The following is a 6,000-nucleotide window of genomic DNA, read 5'->3' as shown; positions in this document are numbered from 1 at the left end:
TAAGAAGGGGCACCTGTATTCCAATCTGATGCCCTATCAGCTTAGCCGAGAATGGGAAGCATGTGCTCCAAAAATGCAAACTTGAAGTTCTGGAAAGGGATACTGAGACCCATTGTGGACACAAAGGGCCATCAAACAGGAAAATGTCCAAGGTGGTAGATAGATAGCCACCCCCCCAACCCCTGCTTCCACCCCCCCACCCCCTTCTCCACGCCCCTTGTATCTCTAAGGTTTGAAAAGAGCTAGCATCAACCTTGGCCGCTGGCTAGGGAGCTCTTGCCAAGGTGAAGGCAGTCTTAGGTGTGTGTCATGCCAGAAGTGCCACAGAGGCTTGGTGGTCTAAAGACTAGAATCCAGCTAGAACTCACTGGAATGGCTTCCAAGTGACAAGCTGGGAAGTCCTGTGTCACGACAATAGGACCATGAGGCAAGATGTAGGCAAAGGTCCACTGAAATCTTTAAACCGAAGCCTAATTTTTAGGGGACGTTTTTTGTTCAAATTTCAAGGAAAAAGTAGCTCCCCTCTCCCCCAAATCAACTATAGTTCTACCGCTAAAACACAGCCAGTATCAACATTTTGATATATCTCCTTCCAGCCCCTTTAAATGTATTCATAAAATGTAATTGTCATCAGATTGTAATATGCCCATTTCTGTATTTTTGACATTAAAAGTAGAGCATGTTCATTTAAAACATTGGGAAAAATAGAAAAAATGTAAAAGAGGGAAGGAATCACCTATAATTCTTATTATTCAGAGGAGACTTATTAAGATTTCGCCTCATCTATTTCTAATCCTTCTTATGCATGTTGTAAACGTGGGTGTGGGTTATACTGTAAGTACAATTTTGATCCTGCTCTTTTTCACTTAACACTTTACCAGACCCATTTCCTCAGTGTCTTTAAAACATTGTCCCTACCCTCGAAGATGCCTCCAGTCCTACGGGAAAGATGATTGTGGACTAAAGGGCAGGGTACACAGAGAAACCAGAGAGGCAAAGCAGGCGTACGATACAGGTTCGAATAAAAACTTGGGATAAGCATAAAATGACTCTATGTGCAATGAGCACTGTTGCTACTGATTATGTATAATCAAACATTTTTCCTCTCATAGTATTAAAGATTTAAAAGTTATTGCCTAAATTCTGTTAAAATGCATTCTTATTAATGAATTTCTATAACTGAAGACCAACAGGTGCGTGTAGTAAAATAATAAAACTATACCAAAAGGTACATATTTGAAAGGTATTTAACTGCTTCCCATCTCAGAACCCCTGTTTACAAATTTCTGTTTTTATTCTAGAAACATACTTTTTGTTTTTTTAATGTTTATTTATTTTTGAGAGGGGGAGGAAAAGGGCAGAGAGAGGGAGACAGACAATCCCTAGCAGGCTCTGCACTATCACTGCACAGCCTGATGTGGGACTTGATCTCACAAACCTGAGATGATGACCGGAGCTGAAATCAAGAATCTGTCACTTACCGACTGAGCCATCCAGGCTTCCCCGTACCTTTTTTTTTTTTTTTTTTTTTTAACACAAAGGAGATTCTATTTAACAAAGTATTCTCTACATTTTTCTAACTTAGAAAATCTTGATTTCATTCCATCCAGCAACATAGATCTATCTTATGCTTATGCTTTTAAGCATAAACATACATATATATATATACAAACATATATATAAACAAACATATATATGTATATACATATATATGTACAATATATGTGTAAAATATATATGTTAAAAGGTATATATATATGTATATCTATATACACATATGTACATATGTATGTATATATGTTAAAAGGTATATATATGTATATGTATATATACATATATATATATATTAAAGTAGGCTCCATGCCCAACATGGGGCTTGAATTCACAACCCTGATATCAAGAGTCACATGCTTTATTTTTTTGTTTGTTTGTTTTTTTAAATAAAATTTTTTTAATGTTTATTTTTGAGAGAGACAGAGTATGAGTGGGGAAGGGGCAGAGAGAGAGAGGGAGACACAGAATCTGAAACAGGCTGCAGGCTCTGAGCTGTCAGCACAGAGCCTGATGTGGGGCTCGAATCAGGAATGGTGAGATCATGACCTAGGCTGAAGTTGGACGCTTAACCGACTGAGCCACCCAGGCACCCCGAGAGTCACATGCCTTATGAAATGAGCTAGCCACGCACCCCATATCTCATGCTTTTTTTTAAACAGATGCCTATTTGTCCATTGAATGAATGTGCTGTAATCCAGTATCCTTCTGAGGGACATCTAGTTGTTTCCAGTGTTTTTGGTCATTATAGAAAAAGTTTTATCATATCTTTATGACAAACTTTTCTTTCCATAGTGTTACAGGCTGAAATGTGTTCCCCCCTAAATTTATTTGTTGAAGCCCTAACCCTCAGTATCTCAGAATGTGACAATATTTGGAGATCAGGCCTTTAAAGAGGTGAGTAAGTTAAAATAAAGTGGTTAGGGTGGGCCCTCATCAAATCTTACTGGTATCCTTGTATGAAAAGAAGATAAGGACATAGACATACACAGGACAGAGGAAAGGCTCTGTGAGCACACTACGAGAAGGTGGCCATATGCAAGGCAATGAGGGAGGCCTCAGAGGAAATCAGACATGCTGACACCTTGATGTTGGACTTTCAGAACAGTGAGAAAATAAATTTCTGTTGTATAAACTGCCCAGTGTGTGATACTTGTTACAACAGCTCTAGCAAACTAATACACACAGTGACTCATCTATTATTATACAGTGAACACCAATGGGGAAATAGCATTCACTATTTAAATTAAAAAAAGAAAGTAAGGATTTGGGGCAAACTACAGGCCTATATATATATTTCCTTTTCTGAGGGCCATTTGCATATAAACTATCCTAAAGGAAAATGAAAAAAAGAAAATGGCCTTGCATTTCAAATCTGGCTATCTTTTCTCTTAATAATGCCATCACCCCTACGAAAATCTTTACTCCTGAATCAACTAGCCTGTTGCAGCAAACTGTTGATTGGCTGTTTTGACAGACAGTGAGGATCAATTCTGGTACCGAGTTAGGACTGGGATTCCAACTGTTTTTGCAACAGCAACATTCTTCCATAGCTTGTTTTCACAACTCACCCCCTGTTGGGGAAAGTGCTGTGTCACTCAGATAAACAGAGTTAAATGCCTTAGATTTGACTTTCCTTGACCACTAAGCCTTTCCAGGGCCCTCCAAACTAGGGTGGAAAATACTAGCCAAGAGGCCTACCATCATATTTTTAGGTCACCATGGAATGATTTGGCATCTCCCCCCCCCCCCCGTGTCATGCAGTTTTTCAGAGATAATGAGAGCAGGAAAGAAGGAACCCTCAATACAACAGGCACTAAGCGATGTGGATTTTCAGTGCTCTGTTCACATGTCTATCCAGTCTCCTTGAGGTAGCCGATAGCTAGATGGTCTGTTAGAGTTCCTTCTCTGTCATATAGGAGAAGAAATCAGAGAGAGGTGGTTTAACTGACAAGCTTGGCCTCCATAACAGTTCCTGATCTGCTGTAGCTGCAGTGACCCATAATGAGACTACGCTGATCAATGTCTTCTTTCTGGGGCTAAAGTTTAATGTAAATCAATCATTTATTCTGGATATAGCAGGTGATTAATTGCCACATTACTCAGCATATAGAGCTAATGTTAACAGCTTCTTTCAAGGGGAAGAATGATCCACAGGACTTATTTATTTTTTTATCACTTTCTTTCTTTCATTTTGTCATCTTGAACAAATTCCCTGAAATGGCCAGAGTCCAAAGTGGCTGTTATTATTGTTGAGCTGACTGCAGAGCTTCAAATTCTGGGTTACAGCAAAACTGTGTGTGGAAGGATTTGTTGTTGTTGTTAAACACTTATTTAATGTGCTTGCATCTGGGGATACACAGGTGAACAACACAGATACAAACAAGTATTGAGAAATAGAATACGGTGTAGTAAAAGTCAGTTAAAATGAGGAAATTACAGAATGCCAAGAATTTCCCTCATTCCTTCTTTTTTTTTTTAAAAGACTTTTATTTTTAGGTAATTTCTACACCCAGCCTGGGTCTTGAACCTACAACCCCGAGATCAAGAGTTGCACACTCTACCCACCGAGCTGGCCAGGTGCCTCTATTCTTTCTTTCTTTTTTCCACAAATATTAAGTAGTAACGTATGATAGGCATTGTTCTAAGCGCTGAGCATAAAACAAAATGCATGTTTTCTTGGAACTCATTTCTCCATATAACTGGTTCACCTAATTCTACATTTCAAGACAGCTGGGGGGAAAGACCCGAACGAAGTAAAGAAATAGAGGGGAAATGAGACAATGTCTTCTGGGGGATATTAAAAAACATAGAAGCAAAGCCCTGGTGAAAGAGCAGAGTTTAAAAGAAAGGAGGGGAGGGGCACCTGGGTGGCTCAGTCGGTTGAGTGCCTGACTTCGGCTCAGGTCATAATCTTGAAGTTGATGAGTTTGAGCCCCGCGTTGAGCTCTGTGCTAACAGCTTGGAGCCTGCAGCCTGCTTGGGATTCTGTGTCTCCCTCTCTCTCTGCCCCTTCCCTGCTCATGCTCTGTCTCTCAAAAATGAATAAACATTAAAAAAAATTTTTAAAGAAAGAAGGGGAAAGGGGAAGAGGATGATAGAAATATTAAGGGCCCTATCTATGTTCTATTATTTAAGTGTTATTCTTGTTTCTTTAGATGCATAAACCATATCTCCGTACCCCACACAACTAACAGTGCCTGAGAGGGTGTTACTGGACCTAGATTCACATGGCCAGATTATTCGGTTACTAATTTGTGGGATGTTAGGCAATTACCAGAGTGTCTTCAGGACTTAGTTTCCTACAGGACTACCTCACAAAGCTGTTTTAATAATAATAGCTTACAGGCAGTATTTACTATGTGCCAGGTGCTAACATAAGCAGGTCAAATATATGAACTCTCTTAATTCTCCTAACAGTGACATGAGGAGGTATTTGTCTTAGCTCTAACGAAGATACCACAGACTGGATGGTTTATAAACAACTGCAACTTATTTCTCATGGTTCTAGAGGTTGGAAGTCCAAGATCAGGATGCCAGCATGGTAAGAATCCTTTTCCCGGTTGTGAACTGCCAATTTCCGCTTCTATCCCATGGCATAGGAAGCAAGCTCTCTAGTGACTCTTGCAAGGGCAACAATCAGTCACGACCTAATGTTCATGACTTCATCTAATCCTGATTACCTTCCAAAGGCCCACCTCCTAATACGATCACAGGGTGAAGCAGGGGGTCAACATATGAACTTGAGAACACAAGCATTTAGTCCATAGTTTTGTCCCTATTTTCTAGAAGAGGAAACTGAGGCACAAAGACCTCATGTAGCTTACTCAAAGTCATACAAGCAGTATCTGGCAAAACCAGGAATCTTACTTTATCCCCAGTCTGTGCTTTTAACCGCTGCTCATACTTCCTGTCCATAAAGGGCACATAGTAAGACGAGAAATAAACAGATGCGCCCTATTGCAAGATTCTTTCTCACCTTCTACCCATCATTTATTGAATATTCATCAAACCTCTGTGTTGTCATGGAACTGTGACAGATAATGGGGAGATAAAGGATGAACAGATCCTGTTTCTTGCCTTCCCACAGTTTATAGTCATTAAGCAAATAACGTAACACTTTCAGGTTCTCAGCCTTCCCTGTTTTCTCCCGTTTCTCTGTGTGTCCATTAGTCCACCAACCAACCAGTCGAGGTTTGATCGTGATCTGCGGAGCCCGTGACAGGGTCTCCCTAGGTTTCCTTGAGGTCTGGAGGGGGCGGGGGCACGTGACCTGTGGGGAAGAGACTGACCTCTCGGCAGTGACCTTGCTGGTCTCCTTTCTCCCTGAATCTCGACTTAAAATGGAGGGATGTGTACAAGGTTCTTTCCCCGCACTCACCTTCTGTGATCATTCGCCCCTCCCCCCCCACCTCCCGAGACCTTTCTGACACCCCTGACCTGGTGTTT

Source organism: Lynx rufus, unplaced genomic scaffold (genome assembly GCF_022079265.1).
Source record: "Lynx rufus isolate CCGP_SWC_20201006 ecotype Redwood Valley unplaced genomic scaffold, mLynRuf1.p SCAF_3, whole genome shotgun sequence".
Taxonomy (NCBI): Eukaryota; Metazoa; Chordata; class Mammalia; order Carnivora; family Felidae; genus Lynx; species Lynx rufus.
This window is presented reverse-complemented; position numbering follows the sequence as displayed.